Source organism: Urocampus carinirostris, chromosome 4, assembly GCF_059441175.1.
Source record: "Urocampus carinirostris isolate Australia breed hairy pipefish chromosome 4, RoL_Ucar_1.0, whole genome shotgun sequence".
Lineage (NCBI taxonomy): Eukaryota > Metazoa > Chordata > Actinopteri > Syngnathiformes > Syngnathidae > Urocampus > Urocampus carinirostris.
Window position 1 is genome coordinate 5,725,008 of NC_142352.1, and position 20,849 is coordinate 5,745,856.

Below are 20,849 nucleotides of genomic sequence, written 5' to 3' on the forward strand. Positions count from 1 at the left end.
AAACACAATGAGATTTTTTTTAAAGGAATTTAAAAAAAGTAGAAACAATCACGGAAAAAAGATGAAAACGTTTTTGTTGCATTCAAATAATTTCCAATTATATCAAGTGAATCTTGTTGCCAACATTGTACTTCCACTAAAAAAATGTGACTAAGTACAGTTCTGTATCTTACAACGACTAAATAAGCCCCCAAAATGTTAATATTATGCCACAAAATATATCAGGAAATAAAAAGAAATGGATATCTTGTGAAATAATTGTAAGAACAAATGTTTGTAGGCCGTACAAGCTTTACAATAGTACATGAGTCAATTCATACAAAAGAGAAAAATAATTTTGCATTGCCGGAAACTCAGCAAAATGTAACTTGATGTCAAGTTTTGGACATGTTTGATAATGGATTAGTTGCCACACTTGGGATTGCTGTTGCTCACTGTTGTTTCAAGCGTTGCTCACCGACTTTGTGTGAACGCTCAGACCCGTAAGGAAAAAAACAGGGAACATTGCCCCTGACCACTTAATGAGAGAAATACAGTATCCGTGGAACATTAAACCCTTCCCATGTCCGCCCGCTGTCCGAACAAATAACGGTGAACGAGCGCTTGTATTAACTCAGTGCTGATTAAGAATTAGCGCGCCGCCTCTCAGGGCTCCACCGACACAACATCCAGACATGTGCATGTTAGCCGTTGACAAATGAAGCATTCTGTTCGCGTCGCCGTGCAAATGACTTGATGATACCCGCAAGGTATCGCCGGCATTGTCCCGGTAGGGTGTAATGACGCAGGAATTAGGCAGAAAGGATGACGAATGGCGGTATCACCTTCTGTGGTCCATTTGCATTTTATCAGTTTGACCGCCGCATCCGGCAGACCGGCTACAAAAGCAAAGATCACTCACAGCACCGTAATACATAAAAAATGGGAAACGATCTCACTGTGTCTTAGCTGATAGCCCACTTGGTCATTCCGTAGATAGCAGTGTTCATTTGAGCTGTGAAAAGTGATGGGTCCCGGGGACTCGGATGCTCAAAAAACTATGGGTCCCAACAGAGATCTATGGGTCCCCAAAATTTAGTGTGCTCCATGCCCTTACAAAACTGTCATATTTTCCCTTACAAAAGAAAACAAATCTTTTTTTTTCCAAACATGTTTATTTATGTTGTTTAACATGTTTTATCGTACATGTGTTTCCTTAAACAGTGGAACCTCGGTTCTCGACCATAATCCATTCCAGAACCCTGTTCGAGAACCGATTTGTTCGATCACCGAAATCGATTTTTCCATTAAAAATAATGTCAATCGTTTGAATCCGTTTCAACACCCTGAATGTTTACCACGAATGTTTAACGTAAACATGAAGCTAACCCAGGCTAATCGTACGTTCGTGTTATCGTGATCTTCTGTACGAAAGATTACGCTAACATGAACGTGTAAAAATAAAAATATCAGGTTGTTTTTTTAGCACTGCAAGTGGCTAGCGCGTCATTGGAAAGGGGGCTCCGTTCCAACACCCTGAATTTTGGGCTCAGTTCCAACACCCTGAATCTTTACTTCGAATCTTAAAGCTAACCCAGGCTAATCGTACATTCGCGTTATCATAATCTTCCGTATGAAAGATTACGCTAACACGAACGTGTAAAAAAAAAAGACAAAGAAAGGAATTATAAATAGGATTTTTTAACCTTTGTGGTGGTCAGCAGAAGGCGCATGCTGTATTCCGTTAGCAAGATCGGAAACTCGCACACCTCTTTCATATTTAGCTATTATGTCTTTAAGAAAGGCAATAGTTGTACGAACAACTTTTCTTTTTTCACCTGTCCTGCTTGCACCGACCTTCTTCGGAGGCGTAGTTAGGGGCTAAAACACTCCGTTCACCGATATAAAAAGCGAAAGCAAAAAAAAGGCAAGTGCGCACGCGATAACAGTTGGTCACGAGGGGTGGGGACGATCTACACGATCTACACCCGTACGCCGCTCAGCATCACACTCTAGCGTACACACTCAGGCATGACTGGCGTTCAAACTCCGATTTTTTGACCGAACAGCGAAGCAAGAATTTCTCAAAATATTTGGTTCGAACTGAGAGGCGTTCGAAAACCGAGGTTCCACTGTATCATATATATTGTTAATGAACATTTTGTTGTGAGACACTGAGTTGCTTGACATGAATGAGGTTTATTCTAAAAAAATGTAAAAAATAAAGTCGCTTGGACATTCAATGTAGAAGGAAAAAATACATGCAAATATAATTAAGTAGAATAATACATTTTCTTATTCAAATTATGAATTCATTTTCTGCATTAAATTATTGTTGGTAATATACTGACTAAAAGGGACCACCACAAACCTGTCTTTTTTCATTTTCTCCTTTTATACTCAATTTTTTTCTTAACTTCTTTATACAACATCATAATTCGTAATATAATGCATCAAAGAAGTGAGCCGTTGGAGAGCCGGCTCTTTAATGAGTTGAGCCGAAAAAGCCGTTTCTCTAAAAAGAGACGGACTTTCACTACATAACTCGAACTCGAGATCGGCGTGCAGATGAAAACTCGAACCGGGAGACCAAAACAAAAATGGCGGATCTGCCTGACGAAAAGTTTGGAGTGCGGTAAATCAAAAAATGATTGACACGATGCGTCCCCAGCAAAAGTAATGCCTCTAGGACGCAGGGACGCTGGCAAACGAGGACACTGAGATAGCATAGCATGCCTGGCTATTGAGACGTTCTAATGCTGCTTCCGAGTCGGTACTCATCCACGCCGGTTCAATAAAATGAGATTATAAAGCATACGTTTGTCCTTTAGAATGGAAAATGTCTACTGGATCATTGACTCTGTTGAAAGTAGTACCAGCGTACTGTAAATTTGAAAAACACAAAGTCAACTAGCATGCACTGCACAAATGTTCTCAGCTGGGATTTCCACTTGTTATTCAGTGGCAAGTCGTTTGATTTTTAACCCATTCAGGATGAATATCCCTGGTGCTAAAGCTCTCTGGAGAGCGCCTTTGGACTTGCTCACAAAACCCATAGAACTATAGTTGTCATGATTACTGGTGCGATGCACATGTGCCCACTCCTTTGGCGCCAACTGCCTTGTACTCTGATTGGGTCCCTGTCCCTAATTAAACCCACTACTTTCTGTCAGTCCGTCTACAGACCTCAGTTAACTCTAGGCAAGCTTTACGAACCTGACTCACTCCTGTTTTGGCTCCTGTCTGTTTCAACCCGTTTTCTGATCTCGACCACGTTTTTTTCCTCTCTTGTCCCGGCTACTGACCTGTTTTTTCCGCTTCTGACACCTCCATCGCTCGCCACGGACCTGCCACTTCCACGTTCGGAGCGACCTGCTCCATGCGACCAGCCATCTACGGATCGTGTGTGCAATCTTTTCCCTTCTTCTCAATAAAACTGAGAGAAACGTACGCAAGTGGGTCCTGTCTCTGTTCTGGTCTTGACAATAGTTTGAGATCCTAACCAATCAAACCATATATACATGGTTCCTGTTGTGAGTCTTGGGCAAGTACAGCCTGGCAACGCTCATCAGTCTCCAGCTCGTTTTCTGGGTATAAGTTTGCCTCCCCACGTGAAACAAATCGTACTGGTTTCCATGGTTACCAGTCGCATGAAAATATACTTGATCTGACTCAAATACATTGCTTTTATCATCCGGCCGCCATTGTTTTTTGATGTAAAGCATCTTACCGCAGATGAGATGAGCCGGACCACGGCATTGACAGGCTAGGCGTGTAATAATACTGATACTAGGTCCTTAATTACTAAGGAAAACTATTTTTTTCAGACAATTTTAGTATTACATTGCTCAATGCACATTGCATCACGTTCATATTTTTGTTGAAAAATTGTGCCCTTAAGTTGTACCTAATGTGTTATTTTTTTCATGAAAAATGGCCTCAGAAATCCATCCATCATCTTCACCGTCAATCCACAGTAGGGCCACGGGGGTGCTGGAGCCCAACCCAGCCATCCTCAGGCAGTGGGCAGGGGACACCCTGAACTGGTTGCCAGCCAGTCGCTGAGCACAGAGACAGACAATGCACTCGCTCATTCGCACCTAGGGACAATTTGGACCGGCCAATTAACCTGCCATGCATGTTCATAGAATGTGGGAGGACACCGGAGTGCCCGGAGGAACTTTTGATATTTTTGTTGTTAAATATCTCATGCATCCATTCAACATGGTTGGTGTAAAGTGTAAAGAAGAGGCGAGCCGTTTCATTTGAAATTCAAGTCGAATAAGAAAGCTTGATGCGGTTAAGAAAATCATGGGATGTTTTTTTTTTCTGCCGCTTTTTACCACGGAGGAGGACCTCTTGAAGCGCATCTTCCAAGAGTAAGTTGAACTTAACCATATTTATCTTCACAGCGCATATTGTAATATGAAATGTTTATTATTCAGTACAAAACAATATAGGTTACTTATACAAGCCTTAAACATACTTATATAAACCTTAAACATACAAAACATAGCACTGAAGCAACTTAAGAACAAATTCAACTTACAAACAATCGTCAGGAAGTAGGGCAGCGACTATAAATACAAATGTCTCCACCCATGGGAAAAATTCAATTTATATGCTAGTTTTGTATTGTTGTAATTTTCAATCAATCATTTTTTTGGTTGATTAAATTTGTTTTTAACCACTAGGATATGCTACGTAACTAACACTGTCCCTTTAACACAAAAAATAAATAAAAAATCAACGTCTAATTCTTGTCTCTTAGTGCACTGGAGTCCGTAGTTTCATCTTTCATTTCACACAAATCGATGTCCCAAAATGCTGATGAAATGCATGAAATTCAACATGTATATCCAATGCATTCCATTGGCATTCCATTAGTAAAACGTGAAAAAACTGACCAACACAATCACCTGTCCTCAAAGACAGAAAAGTCCCACAGCGCTCCCGTCCAGAAAGGGTTACAAGCAGAAACACTCACCCAATACTCAATATTGCAGATTAACAATTTAGCTTTTATAGTTAGCTAATATTCTGACACCTCCAGTTGTTTGTTCAAGCGTTATCGGAGACCTTCGGATTTTACAAGACTGTTTCTTAAGAAAATCTTCACACTTCTACATCAAGACTACAAATAAACATGTAAGTAAGTCAACACTGTCTATTATTTAAAAAAACACCAACAGATTTTGTCATATTGCAATCAACTCAAGGGAGGAGAACTCAATTATGTAAAGCTGTTTTATGTTTTTTATTAATGGGGCAGATAGATAGATGTCTAGATACATAGATGTCTAGATAGATAGATAGATAGATAGATAGATAGATAGATAGATAGATGTCTAGATAGATAGATAGATAGATAGATAGATAGATAGATAGATGTCTAGATAGATAGATAGATAGATAGATAGATAGATAGATAGATAGATAGATAGATAGATAGATAGATAGATAGATAGATAGATAGATAGATAGATAGATAGAATCTATCCATCCATCTATCTATCCATCCATCTAGACATTTATCTATCTAGACATTTATCTATCTATATATCTATGGTATCTATCTGTCTAATTATCTATCCATCCATCTATCTATCTATCTATCTATCTATCTATCTATCTATCTATCTATCTATCTATCTATCTATCTATAGGTTGCACCACTGGCAAAACTATGAACAAAATGTGACTTATACTAGATAGATAGATGGATGGATGGATAGAAGGATAGATAGATAGAATCCATCCATAGATAGATAGATAGATAGATAGATAGATAGATAGATAGAATCTGTCCATCCATCTATCTATCCATCTATCTATCCATCCATCTAGACATCTATCTATCTAGACATCTATCTATCTATATATATATGGTATCTATCCATAAATACATAAATACATAGATAGATAGATAGATGGATACAACCTATCCGTCCATCTATCTATCCATCTATCTAACATCCATCTAGACATTTATCTATCTATATATATATATATTGTATCCATCCATCTATCTATCCATCTATCTATCTATCTATCTATCTATCTATCTATCTATCTATCTATCTATCTATCTATCTATCTATCTATCTATCTATCTATCTATCTATCTATCTATCTATCTATCTATCTATCTATCTATCTATCTATCTATCTATCTATCTATCTATCTATCTATCTATCTATCTATCTATCTATCTATCTATCTATAGGTTGCACCACTGGCAAAACTATGAACAAAATGTGTTTTATACTACGGCAGTTGGTTGTTTAATTTCACGTTGGCTCTCAGGCCCTTGAGGGCCTCGGGTACTCTCGAGAGCCAACTATGAAACTATATCTGAAAAAAACAAAACGTTATGTTGGTACATGAGCGCCTCCTACAGGGTAAAATGTCTTGCAAGAAATGCCACTTGTCTGAGAAATCGTTTCTTCAAAGATTCATTCTACCAAATTATTTTTAATGGTAAAATAAATTAATGAATTCCCTGTTAACATTTACCAAAGTCCAGTATGTACTGTAAATACTTACATGACAAATTTAGAGCTACAAAATACAATAATTGTCAGAACCAGAAAAGATACAGGACCCAATCGCGTGACGTTCTCACACAAGCCTTATATTTTACGGGAAATGGGGAGACAGGCACGTTAGGATTCCAATTGCCCGAGTTGATATCGGACAGATGGGGTCGATACCGGACAGAAAGGGACAGACAGGATTGGCAACAAATCAGGATATCGAAAACTAACAGGAGTAACTAGACGGGAACGAAAACTGGATAAAATAACAAACAGGACCAAAAGAGATGGAAACAAAACTGGAACCCAAAATTAAACCGGACAAAAATAAACAGGAAAATACCGGACTGAAGATATTAACAGGAAAACAAGACCGAGTCAGAACCCACGTCTTGTGGGGCAGAAGTTCGTTTGAAGGGCTTACAAAAAAGCAAGAGAGCTGAGCTTAACATAGAAAGAAAGCCAATCTTTTAACGAGCTGGCAGCGCAAGGGCGGGGCCTAATGGGCGCCATGGCAAGCATGACAATAATGAAATCAGTATTATGTATATAAAACAAAATGAACACAAGGGGGCAGCTCTCTAATTGTAGTGTGTTGTCCTCACATTCCCCTTATGCCTGATTCGTTCTTGTTGTTCAGCCCTCTTCTTTTTGCTAGGGACAACATCTCATTTTATCATTATTCAGGGGTTTTTATTCCTTTTTTACCCTCGGCAAGGTTCCATTTTGATATTTTAGGTTGTTGTAGGATTAAATACCGTCCTCCATAACTTCTTCAAAGCAGAGACATTGCATTTGAAATTGATTCACAAATATTGCTACCCGAAGATGAAAGTCGATCACTTATGGCCGCCTACTTAGCCCGATCATGCGACAATCCCTGCCCACGACCACCTGGCCTTCATCCAAAGTTGTGTTACAGCCAAGAAAGTGCTTTTACTTGATTTAACCCGTGTCTGCTATTGTGTTAAAAATAACATTCCTTCAGTCTGCCGGGACATCAAATATTGCAGTTTGCCAAGATGAAAAAGATGCATGTTATGGAAATCGTACCGGAGGCAATATTATAGAAAATATGCAGGCATTATCTTCTAGTTGTTGTTTTTTTTCACCAAAAATGACTTGTTTTCTTCACAATTACTTTGTCGGAAAATAAAAAGCTATAATTTGCCATACTATAGAACAGGGCTGAAGAACTAATGCCGAATGCGACTCTTTACGTCTGGCTTGGAGATAAAAATTCACCGTTTAAATGATTTAAGGAAGTGAGTGCAATACCCCGTTTTGACCACTAGTGGCAAGAGCGCTGTAGGGCTTTTCTACATTTATGTCATGGTTGCCATGGCGCCCAATTGGCCCCACCCGTGTGGCGCCAGCTTCTGTCACGGTTGCCATGGCGCCCAACTGGCCCCGCCCGTGTGGCGCCAGCAGCAGCTTGTTGACAGATTGGCTCCCTGTCAGTATTTAAACTTTCCTGTCAGACCCCTTTTGTCGGTCAGTCTGCGAATCTGCGTTTTTAAACAGCGAGCCCTTTTTCGCCTGTCCTGTTTTTTAGCTTCTGTTAGTCTCTCGTTACGATCTATTTTGGGCTAGACCACGTCTGCTACACTGCCCCAAATTACGACCTGTTTTGAACTTGACCTCGTCTGTTCTCCCGCCCCGAATAATCATCCGTTTTTTGATCTCGACCATGTCTACTCTCCTCTCCTGGCTTTCGACTTGTTTCCAATCCCGATCATGGTTTTGTTCGTCTATCCAGGCTACTGACCCGTTTTTTCCGTTCCCGACACCGCCATCGCTCGCCACGGAAGTCCCACTTCCGCATATGAGCAACCTACTCCCCGCGACCAGCGATCTCCGGATCGTAGGTGGGCTCCTTTCCCTCCTTCCCAATAAAACTGTGAAAAATGTTACGCGAGTGGGTCCTGTTTCCGTTCTGATCCTGAAACTTTAAAGCGAATAAGGGGAAACGCCATATGGATTTTCTGTGTTTTTAGCTAACGAGGCTGTGAAATATTTGTTTTACAATTTCTTTGAGATGTTTTCAAATGTGTCGTTTGAGCGAATTATATTGAAAAAATGAAGACTGTAGAACGGTCTACGAATGTGGACTTTAAGGTCAAATGTTCATGAATTTCAAAGATATCGAAGATTTGCATCTATAAAAAGGAATGGGATACAGATTATGACCACTAGATTCCGAACTGTGAACACATCACATTGCTGAAGGTAGACACATCTGTATCTGTCACGGTTGCCATGGCGCCCAATTGGCCCCGCCCGTGTGGCGCCAGCTGCATCTTGTTGACGGATTGGCTTCCCCACTATTTAAACCCTGACCTGTCAACCCCTTTTTTCAAGGCAAGCCTTTTTTCGACCCCTGACTCCCGCCTGTCCTATTTTGCTCCTGTTTGTCTCCGGCTAGGACCCGTTTTGATCTCGACCACGATTACTCTCCCGTTCTGGCTTACGACTCGTTTCTGACCCCAACCAGGTTTTCGCTCTCCAGTCCCGGCTACCGACCAGTTTTCCCTTCCCTGACACCGCCATCGCTCGCCACGGAAGATCCACTTCGACGTTGAGAGCGACCTGCTTCCCGCGTCCAGCAATAATCGGATCGTGGGCGCAGTCATTCCTCGTTTCTTCAATAAAACTTAAACGTTACGCAAGTGGGTCCTGTTTCCGTTCTGGTCCTGACAGTATCCTTCCTGGTTGTATTTTGTGATCAGAATTGATGGTTTTGTTTAATTTTGTCTTAGAATATATGGAGTGGCTCTCACTGAAAAAACAACCCTTAAGATTTTGCAATCATGGCTCTTAGAGTTAAAAAGGTGTATATGTAATGTTGAAGTTTAGTATAAAATCAAATTAAAGTTTTTCAGATTCAAAAAGAAAAGTTATTAATATTAATTCACGTCAATCTTTTGAACTTTAGGATATTGAATAGGGGGCAGCACGGCGGCGCAGTGGTTAGCGTGTGTCCGGCACAGTTCTGAGGTCAGGAGATCGAACCTCCTGTGTGGAGTTTGCATGTTCTCCCCGTGCTTGCGTGGGTTTCCCCCGGGCACTTCGGTTTCCTCCCACATCCCAGAAACATGCATGTCAGGTTAATTTGCCGGTCCAAATTGTCCCTAGGCAGGGTTGGGTAGGGTTACTTTAACTTGATTACTTTCAAATACTTTTGGATTACTCCAATACCGAATATGCTAATAAAAGACAAAATAAACAAAATATGAATAAAATGACTAAATTTTGTGCAGGCTTGGGGAATAACGGAATACATGGAACGGTAAAAATGATAATGGCAAGCTGTTTGGATTTATTTTCATTTTGTTTCTGTCGCATTTTAAGTTAGTTTTGCCGGAGATCAAAGAGATCAAAGCCAGGAGAGAAAGCTTACCACGTGTTGTGAGTCATCATTTTATTCATATTTAGTTTATTTTGTCTTTTTTACCATATTTGGTATTGGAGTGATCCAAAAGTCATTGATAGTAATCCAGTTAAAGTAACCCTACGCAACCTTGTCCCTAGGTACGAATGAGCAAGTGAGTTGTCTGTCTCTGTGTCCCCTGCCCACTGCCTGAAGATAGCTGGGATGGGCTCCAGCACCCCCGCGACCCTGCGGTGCAGATAATGGATGGATTACGTGGCAATTTGTGATCGCATTGTTGAGGGTGCCATTGATGTCAAAGAGGGCGGGGAAAAATGCATTGATGCACATAAATACTTAAATGGAACTTCCTGGGACACAGTGCATAGAGTGTGTGACTGTCCTGAGTGCTGAGCACAATATAGCTAAAGCACCAATATGTCAACATCAATAATTAAAGCAAAAAGTCTGAGTCACCCGCTTGGCTCCCGAGAAAGAGACGGAACAATCACAAACATTTATTTACGCAAAAGGAAATGTCAACAAAAAGACACGTAAGATATTGTACCTAATGTGTTGGCTTTTCAGGAAAAATGGCCTCGGACAGGTTTTTGTAAATACCCAGAAAACAAGATTTGTTTGGTTATTATATTTAATATTTAATGTCTTGCTAAAATCCCAACTATTAGAAGAAAAACAGCTGCGGCTCATTGACGGATTGGCTTCCCTCCTATTTACGCTAAGTGCTCTTACTCTGCCTTTGTCAGTCCGTCAACGATGCGAGACGTGGGTTTACTGCCTGTGTTTCCTGTCTGGTATCGTTCCAGTCTATGTTTGTCCTGTTCATTAATTATCTCCAGATTTGTTCCTATCTAGTTTGTCCTGTTTAATTTCGATATTCTGTTTTGATAACAATCCTGTCCGTCCCGTCCTGTCCAGTATCGTGTCCTATAGCTGCTCAGGCAATAGGTATCGATCTCGTCGGCCTCTGGCTTCCTGTCTTTCCACGCCAGACTGCTGCCTAACGTGCATGACTGCCAAATTTCCCGTAAAATAAAAGGCTATTGTGAGAAACGTCACGCATTTGGGTTCTCCTCCTGTGCCGGTTCTTGACAAAGGGCATCAATTACGACTAAATAAGTGAGACATATAAATTATTGAATAGTTAAAAAGCTTTTAAGTTAAGGAGTCATGCATTAATTATTATGTATCTTAAGTTTTCCCCGTATTTTACACATTTAGGCATCATTTCAAATTGTGTACTCGGTATATTTTGGTCATTTTTACAGGAATATTTAAAATAAAAAGGTTATTTTTATAGACCAATCTCATCTTGTCCATAGACTGTAAACTGTATCTGTCACGGGGCGGAGTGGAGTGGAAGGAGTGATCGGACCAGAACGGAGGCAGGAGGCAGGAAGGGAGAACTCAATTGCGTGACGATCCATAAGTTTTATTTAACAAAATAAAAGTTGTCCAAAAGTCAGGGACAAGACAAACAAAAACATTCTTACAATCAGAACAGAACGGTACAGAGCTCCTCCGGCACAAACTCAACAGGACAGGGCACAACAGACGGAAAATGTTTTAAAAACTAAAACAGGACAAGGCATAGCAGACCGGGGAATGTGTAATGAGCCAGCGCCCGCCAAACCCACAACCCAGCCTTAAGTAGCAGACCAGCAATCAGCTGATCTGCTTCAGCTTGAGTTCAGGGGCGCGGCAGACTGGTCGCCATGGCGACCATGACAGAATCGTCTTGGTCAGTGGCACCAGATGACAACGTCATGGTAGATTTCTATTATTGTCGTGTAAACTAGCGACGGTTATGCTCGATCAATCTGTTTTGTATTTTTCTGCGTACTGTTTACATATGTTGTCTGTCCTGCTGTGAGTAAATAGGTGCCGCATTGTGTTTTTAAGATGTGTCATTGATTAATAATTGGGAATTGATCCTTAATAAGGGGAGTAATTGGCTGAAGTTGGCAGTTATGTTACAGTATAGTATATATCAGTGTGGGGCAGCAGGGCGGCGCAGTTAATGGATGGATAATTAATTGATATCCAATCATCGAACTAATTATTTCAAAAGTCGGTAAGTAATCGACTATTTAAATAGGCATTAGTTTCAGCCCTACTTAAAACAATGTAGAGACTGAAAAACAACTAAATGAATGGATATATCAGTCAGTCGAGTGATTATATTGAGTAAATAATCACTTTCAAATACATGAATAATCGTGAAGGGTGTCACGGTTGCCATGGCGCCCAAATGTCCCCGCCCGTGTGGCACCAGCTGAGGCTCGTTGACGGATTGGCTTCCCTTCTATTTAAGCTCAGTGCTCTCACTCTCCCTTTGTCAGTCTGTCAACAAACCTCAGTGGAGGGCAGTGGTTAGCGCGTGTGAGGCACAGTTCTAAGGTCTTGGGAACCTCCTGTGTGGGTTCAAATCCAGCGACCGGACTTCCTGTGCGGGGTTTGTATGTTCTCCCCGTGCTTGCGTGCGTTTCCTCCGGGCACTCTGGTTTCCTCCCACATTCCAAAGACATGGTGGATTGGCCGGTCCAAATTTTCCCTAGGTGTGAATGAGCGAGCGAGTTGTCTGTCCCTGTGTGCCCTGCGATTGGCTGGGAACCAGTTCAGGGTGTCCCCTGCCCACTGCCCGATGATTGCTGGGATGGGCTCCAACACCCGCACGATCAGGGTTGGGTAGTGTTACTTCAACTGGATTACTTTCAATTACTTTTGGATTACTCCAATACCAAATATGCTAATAAAAGACAAAAGAAACTAAATATGAATCAAATGATGACTCACAACACGTGGTAAGCTTTCTCTCCTGGCTTTGATCTCTTTGATCCCCGGCAAAACTAACATAAAATGCGACAGAAACAAAATGAAAATAAATCCAAACACCTTCCCAACATCATCTTTGCCGTTTCATGTATTTTGTTACTCCCCAAGCCTGCACAAAATTTAGTTATTTTATTCATATTTAGTTTATTTTGTCTTTTATTAGCATATTTGGTATTGGAGTAATCCAAAAGTAATTGAAAGTAATCCAGTTAAAGTAAACCTACCCAACCCTGCCCGCGACCCTACTCAGGATAAGCGATGCAGCTAATGAGATGAGATGTATCAGTGTGTCTGAATTAATCATCTGGTTTAAATCCTCCTAAAAAACTTCCAAAGAAATAAAAACCCCAAAGGGGAGCCACCACAGCCACGCCTACTCCCCGGAGCAACCCCGAGGCCATCATCACTCGTATCCGGGGACCCATTTCCTCCATTTCCCCCGAGGGGCTTGGCGAGAACTCCATCCATCACTGCCTTACTCTACATGTGCCATACTCATGCTAACCCAAATCTCCCCATCACCAGATCGAGGTCATCTACTGTCATATTCAGGATGTTTGGGGCGACACATCGGCGATGCATGTGCGTGTTACGTCATATCGGGAGCACATGATCGCGGATTACGGCGAGGAGTGGATGAATGTGGGCGTGTGCGTTGCATTTTGCACATGCATGCACACACATGTGCATGATTGCTTTCTGTACCATCCGACGGAGGAAGAGAGGGAGGGAAAGGAGCGCACCACTATGATGGAAGGGGGGGGTGGCTTCTTCAGATTGTATAGCCTTCCTTACATATGCATACGAATATATGCATTTTCTATTTGAATGAAACCCTAAAGAGCATTGCACTAGCTTATTTTTTGCAGTAGTGTGGCTCATTGCAGCTGCAACAGAGAGGGTGTGCAGCATGTGCCCCATTTTCCTTTTTCTCGGTACAAAATGAAAGCAGCCTACATGATCCCACTGCATTCCGGTCAAGAAGCATGTCATGGATGTGATGACTGGGAGATGGTGGAATAGACACACTCACACAGTTACAAAAAAAAATACCTGTTCATGTCAAGTTCCAGTGTTCCACTAAGGCGGCAGGCGTCCGGTGGTGTTTCCGAATCTCCTGGTTGGAATGAATGCCGATCGGGCAAAGCTTCCGAGGTGAGGGGAGGAGAGGAGAGGGAAGCAAAGGAGGGGAGAGGAGAGGGAGGGGAAGAGGGCGGCTGGGTGCTCACCAGAGCCTCTCACACCAGCGGCATCATGGTCGCCCGTCGGACAGCACGCTCCTCTCAGCATCACCTCCTTGTCTCTCCTCCTGCATGCTTCCTTTCCTGGAGGAGAGTAATATCCACTCCGACCTGCTTTTTGGGGTATAGTCCGAGAGTTGTGCGCAGATCAGTGTCGGTAGTAGTGGTGGTTGCAGAGATGGAGGCAGACAGCGATGCTGCTGCTGATGCTTCTTCTCCTCCTTGCTGGCCAGACTGAGGCTGTGCTCCCCTGCTTGGAGAATGTCTGTCCCCTCCCTTGCACGATACTCACTACCTCACCATCCTCCCCCTTTCTCTCTTAGCCTTCCTCTCTCTCCTTCGCCACCCCTTCTTTTAGCACAAACTGAGGTGTGCAAACGGCGCACATTCCAGTGCAATCACCAATAATGGTCTGATAATAGACATTTACTATTGGCTAATTCAGAGAGACCCAAAAGTGTTGGGACTAATGTGTTCCTGGAACACAATTAGCGTGTTTTTGGATTATAGGGCGCACCCGAAAACTCCAAATTGTTCTGATACTTGAATGTGCGTGTCATGTCCTGCACGGTTGTCAGGGCGCCCAGCTGGCCCCGCCCCTTCACACCTGCTGACCTGCATTTTCCTGATTACTCCTATGGGTACTTTGGAACTGACCTTTGCCAGATCGTTGTTCACCCTTATTGAAAACCTGTTCATGCCTGTTTGATACCTGTTTATTCTTGTTGTGCTTGTTGCACTTCGGTGTAACATTCTGAGAGATTCCCGCAAGTTCTGTTTAATCCCGTTAAATGCCTAGTCTGTAGTTCTGCCTGCATTTGAGCCTGCTTTGTTTTTGTTTTTTTGGTCTGTTTGTGTGTTGGACAACTTTTCTTTCTCAATTAAAGTGACAGATCGTCTACGCGAATGATTTCCAACTTCCTACTTCCCGACCCGCTTCAAGACGGTCCCGTTCCGTTTCATAACAGTGCGCCTTAATACCTGGTGCATCTTATATACCGCAAAATACGATGGAAATGAATTCATTATTTATATGTACATTACTAGACAAGGGTGAAAGTGGTCAAAATCAAACAGATCGGGACAAGAACAAAACAGGAGCAAAAACACAGTCAAAGACCGAGAATCCCAGGGTTGGACGTGTCAAAACAGAGTTTCACAGACTCTCTGACAAAAGGCGACTCACAGGACAGCGTTTAAGTAGTGACAGGGAGCAATCCGTCAACAAGTTTCAGCTGGTGTCCATGGGCAGGGCCAATTGGGCGCCAAGGCGATCGTGACAACCGCAAAATATGATGGAAATGAATACAGTATTTATGTGTGCATTACTACTCAAGGGTTTATAGTAGTTCTGTATTTGTGTTATGATTGGTTAATCAAAAAGATTGCTGTCCAGCAATTAAACCTGGGTCACGGCGGTGAGAGTGCCATAGCCTAACCACTAGACCACCAGTGATACACATGACATAGGACAAGGCATTAGATTTTTACTCATGATTTCAGAAAACAGGGTTAGAGAATGGAGAAAACAGAGAGTCGTCCTGAAATATCTAAGTAATTGAAGAGTCCAGTTTATCATCAGATACACCAAAGAGCTGTTTGTCTCGTCGTAGTTTTTTGCGTTTATTTATATCTTTTAGGACGACTTTCTAATTCTCTAATATTTGTTTCTGGCACAGGGAGTAAAAATCATGTGATAATAAGAAAGCATCTAATGTCTTTTCTTATGTCATCTGTGTTGTTAATGAACTTCATTTCTAACTTCTCTGAAGTACTTTACAATATACTTCACACTCATTCTCACACACACTCACACATCAATAGCCGACTTAGTCATGCAAGGCATTGGTATCACCAGTGATCTTTTGGTTAAGATGTGTCACTCTCACCGCAGCGATCCGGGTTCTATTTCCATTGCATATATTTGTGACTGATAAATCATTGCACGAATACATATGGTAGCACTTACTATAGTTTTAATTCCACATACCTTATGTATGGAACATCCATCCATTTTTCCATTATCTGCACCGCTTATCCTCAGTAGGGTCACGGGGGTGCTGGAGCCCACCCCAGCTATCTCCGGGCAGTGAGCAGGGGACACCCTGAACCAGTTACCAGCCAGTCGCAGGGCACACAGAGACAGACAACTCACTCGCTCATACACACCTGGGGACAATTTGGAACTGGCTGGCAACCAGTTCAGGGTGTCCCCTGCCCACTGCCCGAGGATGGCTAATGGGCTCCTGCACCCCCGCGACCCTACTGAGGATAAGCGGTGCAAATAATGGATGGATGGATATTCGAGCCTGGATTGTGTGGTTATTTATAGTGCTAACAAATTAATCCACAACTCAATTCTATTCACTATAAAAGGAGTGGGATATTAAAACATAACAAAAAACAGGGATTGCGAGTTTGATAGATATTTTTACACTTTTTTTTCACCAGCACCGACGTGATATCTTGGAATTTCCCACACTGATTTTATTGTGCTGGCTAACCCAGAATGTTGTTGACACACAATCACACAGAGCACAAACCCATGCGCTATTCTTATTATGCCCCCAATAATTGCTCATCCGTCATGCATATTAGTCTCCGGCGCATTCTGGAGTATTAAATAAGGCCTACTGTCAGGGTGTAAATATAAATTACAGAATAATAATCGTAGTGATATAAATTGTTCACATTTGAAGTTACTAAAAGGACAAGTTTGTGATTGAATTATGACATTTAGTTTGACTTATTTAAGAGATGTTGCCATAAAACCAAAGGTAAGCTGGAAGATGTTCATTTTTGCCATCAAAATCAAGGGGATGAGCGGTTGGAAAGTAAATGAATCAATGTCTCTTTCTTAGTGCCTAGTTTTGATTTCATTTTCATTGTAATATTTAAGAAATGCAAAAATAAGAATTGAAATGCTAGTATTCTGTCAGCAAAATTAGAATCATGAATAATTATAGGGCGCGGCACAGTGGTTGAGTGGCTAGTGTGTCCGTGGCACAGTTCTGAGGTCATGGGATCAAATCCAGAGTCCGGGTCCTGTTGAAAATAATCCAAGGAAAAAAAATGTATATTTTTAAAGGTAAGGGTGGGAAAAATATATATCCACTATTGTCCGCTGCGTCCACAAACACGTCTTACCTTTACTCCACTTCCCATCAGCCCCCGTTGTTTTCGCCCCTTCTTTTTGATTTGCCCGTGGAAAACAGAATAAGTCTCCAAAATAAATACGTTACAAAAATATATAGTTACAAATACATATTCTACATGGTTAGACATATTTACAAAGAAAGACGGTACACCGAGAGAGTTTTTAAAGCTTTGATAATAATATTATAACTCTCATCCCAAACCGTGCCTGTGGCGGGTAGCAAAACGTTACTAGCAACACGCTCGCAACACTGTAAACGAGTCTGTTAAAAAAAAAATGACGGTACTTGTAGAAATCACGGTAAATCGTCCTCATCTTCCTCCTTATAACTGGAGTCATCCCGTCTTCCCCAGTATGGGAAAGAGACTTTGCCATATAGACGTCGTCCCACGCTCCCTTATTCAAAAACACGCTAGCAATACACTTGCAAAGTAAATTTTACGTGCAGTAACTCTGTTTCCTTCTTTATCGGACTGCTCGATTGCATTTAGCTTTCTTATTACGATTTACATGGTGAAGATGTCTCTCATCTCTCATCTCATTAGCCGTACCTCTCATCCTCAGTAGGGTCGCGGGGTGCTGGAGCCCATCCCAGCAATCATCGGGCAGTGGGCAGGGGACACCCTGAACTGGTTGCCGGCCAATCGCAGGGCACACAGGGACAGACAACTCATTCGCTCATTCACACTTAGGGACAATTCGGACCGGCCAATTCACCTGAAATGCATGTCTTTGGAATGTGGGAGGAAACCGGAGTGCCCGGAGGAAACCCACACAAGCACGGGGAGAACATACAAACTCCGCACAGAAAGTCTGGAGCTGGATTTGAACCCACGACAGGTTCCCATGACATGAACTGCGCCGCCGTGCTGCCCTTGGTGAAGATGTGTCTACACTAATTCAAATTGTGAACAAAGAAGTTGCAGTCTTCCTCGGCGCATATATTCCACCGGTCTAAATCTTACCTTTTGTACTCGAGCGCCGCTGGCGGCTGTTTGAAAAATTACATAAATTGGCCGCATTACTAAATAAGCCGCAGGGTTGAATGTTTGGGAAAAAAGTAGCGGCTTATACTCCGGAATTTACGGTATGTATCACAGCAAATGTATGACAAATAAGTAAATAAAATGATTCCTACACCTCTTCTTTACACTTTACATCAACCGTATTGAATAGATGCACGAGATATTAAACAATGAAAATGTCAAAGTTCTTCGCTGGAGATACAGTATAGTATGTTTACACACAAACTAGGAAGAGGAAGCTGGATTTCTTCAGGGTGGATGCTAGGTGAGCTACCACAGCGCCACACGCCGGTAGTGGCGGAAAGAAGCACTACAGTACTGTCCTGTACTCGGTAAAAGATGCACACAATACAAAATCTAACTTACAGCAGTGTCCGGATATTTTCAACACCCCAAAAAAAAATGTTCGTATCTACCGTTTAGTAGTAGAATGGTCGTGAGTAGGGGAGCGTCTATAATTCCAACCCTTTTCTAAAGGCCATTTCCTTTTACTAAATCTAGTTTACAAAAGCAGATACCAGAAACAGACATAGGAACCAGTAGCGTTTACTCAGTTTTATTGATAAGAGGGAGAGAAGGGCTTGCTTCCACGATCCGAGGATCGACGGACACGGGTAGCAGCAAGGATGGTCGAAGTTTGGCAGGAAATACAAGTCGTTAGCCGGGCGAGCAATGGTGGTGTCAAGTTCAAAAACAAGGTCTGCAACAGGAGTCAGGCAGGTAGCGGGGCAAAACAGATCGGATAACGGAAAGGCAGAACGGGTCGGAGTCAGGTTCGGAAACAGGTTGGCAACGCAGAGAAAAAACAGGAACAAAGTCTGAACGTGAGAGCTTGCCGAGCTGGGAGCAACGGTTCGCATAACGATCTGATAGGGATCTCTTGAAAGCCAGGGGTTTAAAAGAAGTCAGCCAATCAGCTCGCAGGGCTGTTGCCGCCAATTGAGCAGTCACAGGTGCTCTTAATCGGCAATCATGACAGATATGCCTTAATGGGTGTCAGGCAAAGAACCAAAACATGATTGGCCAATCGCGACATTGATGTAAACAGTGCATAATAGTCAAAACAATAAACAACAGTGCACTGTAATAGTCACAATGATGAACTGGCCTTCTCTGCAATCTCCTTTGCAGGTGTCAAATATTGAACAAATAAAATAAACGAATCAGTGAATGATGACAAAAAGGCAATAATCAGGTGGGCTGTGTTCTAGATTCATCGTTCTACGACACACAAAGTGAGCCTGAGTTACCGAAGCTTAACTCGTACAGAAATATGTGCATAGCTGAGCGCTCTCACACACAGGGCACACCCACAAGTACGTTTGTCAGGCGTGCACAATGCTTAGCGCTTCAGTTTGATGTTGTGGGAGGAGCTTATGCAAATTAATTCATTTAGCAGACGTGATGTAATAAATCAGACCTCCTCTGAATTAAAAAATGGCCTATTTTGCATCTTTAGGCGCCCATTTTGAAACGCAGGTGCTCAAAATGAGATCACATTTAATTTGAACACAACAGAATGTATCTACAAGAAATTGTACACCCATTTTTGGCAGTGCGGCGGCGCAGCGGTTAGCACGTGTGCGGCACAGTTCTGAGGTCATGAGATCGAACCCTCCTGTGTGGAGTTTGCATGTTCTCCCTGTGCTTGTGTGGGTTTCCTCAGGGAACTCCAGTCTCCTCCTACATTCCAAAACCATGCTGTTTAGGTTAATTGGCCGGTCCAAATTGCCCTGCAACTGGCTGGCAAGCAGTTCAGGGTGTCCCCTGCCCACTACCTGAAGACAGCTGGGATGGGCTCCAGCACCCCCCGCGACCCTACTGAGGATAAGGGGTGTAGATAATGGATGGATGGATGGATGGATATAGACGGAACCCATTCAAGAGTCATAGCAGCCATACTTGACTCTGAGGGAAGGGAATTTATTCTAAAATGCAATTGGAAGTATAAAAATGATATTAATTACCGGTACCGTATTTTCCACACTATAAGGCGCATCTAAAAGCCTTTATTTTTTTCGAAAGCTGACCATGCGCCTTATAATACAAGGAAATTATTATTATTATTATTATTATAATACAGTGCGCCTTATTTATGGATCAATATTAAGTCGCAAAGTCTTGCAACTAATGCAGCAGCCACCGACTAGATTTTCCGCCGAACGCAAAGTAGTCCGCGGTGTATGCTGGGATTTTTTTACCGGCGTTTCATTGGCTAACCAATATGTCAATCATCATTTGAATCGATCACTATTGGCTAAAGCTATTCGGAGGTAAAGGGGGTGGATCCTTTTTATCATTTACAGGCTGGCATAGGCTAAAGGGGCAAAACAAAGCCTGCAATTTTCCGAAAAAGATAAATGTGAATAGCAAAGTTGGGTTGACGGCATAGAGAAAACAGTATTTTACTATTCTGTACTGTATTTGTAAATATTTTACTCTCCTGGATTTACTACACTCACGGATATAAGAGGACCATGGTTGCACATTATTATTGAACACAATGACTTCGGTGAGCTACTCCGGCTATATATTTTCCCTGGAGCTTGTTTCAGACTGAACTCGATGTTTCTGTAATAAGCGGTGCAGATAATGGATGGAATGGACTGTCTATTTTTAAATTAAACTCAATTCCAAGTGTTTATTGTCATATGCACAGTAAAGTTGCGAGCGAAAAAGATAAT

At 42.2% G+C, this 20,849-nt stretch overlaps 1 protein-coding gene across 1 annotated transcript in view; it reads right to left on the reverse strand.

Moving 5' to 3' along the window:
* The window catches only part of unc13c (unc-13 homolog C (C. elegans)), a 296,369-nt gene extending 282,170 nt beyond the window's left edge, over positions 1-14,199 (reverse strand). The window contains exon 1 of the mRNA XM_088333511.1: positions 13,796-14,199. The gene's annotated coding sequence lies outside the window, so the exon portion shown is untranslated. The remainder of the gene's footprint in view (positions 1-13,795) is intronic.
* Between the last annotated feature and the right edge of the window lie 6,650 nt (positions 14,200-20,849).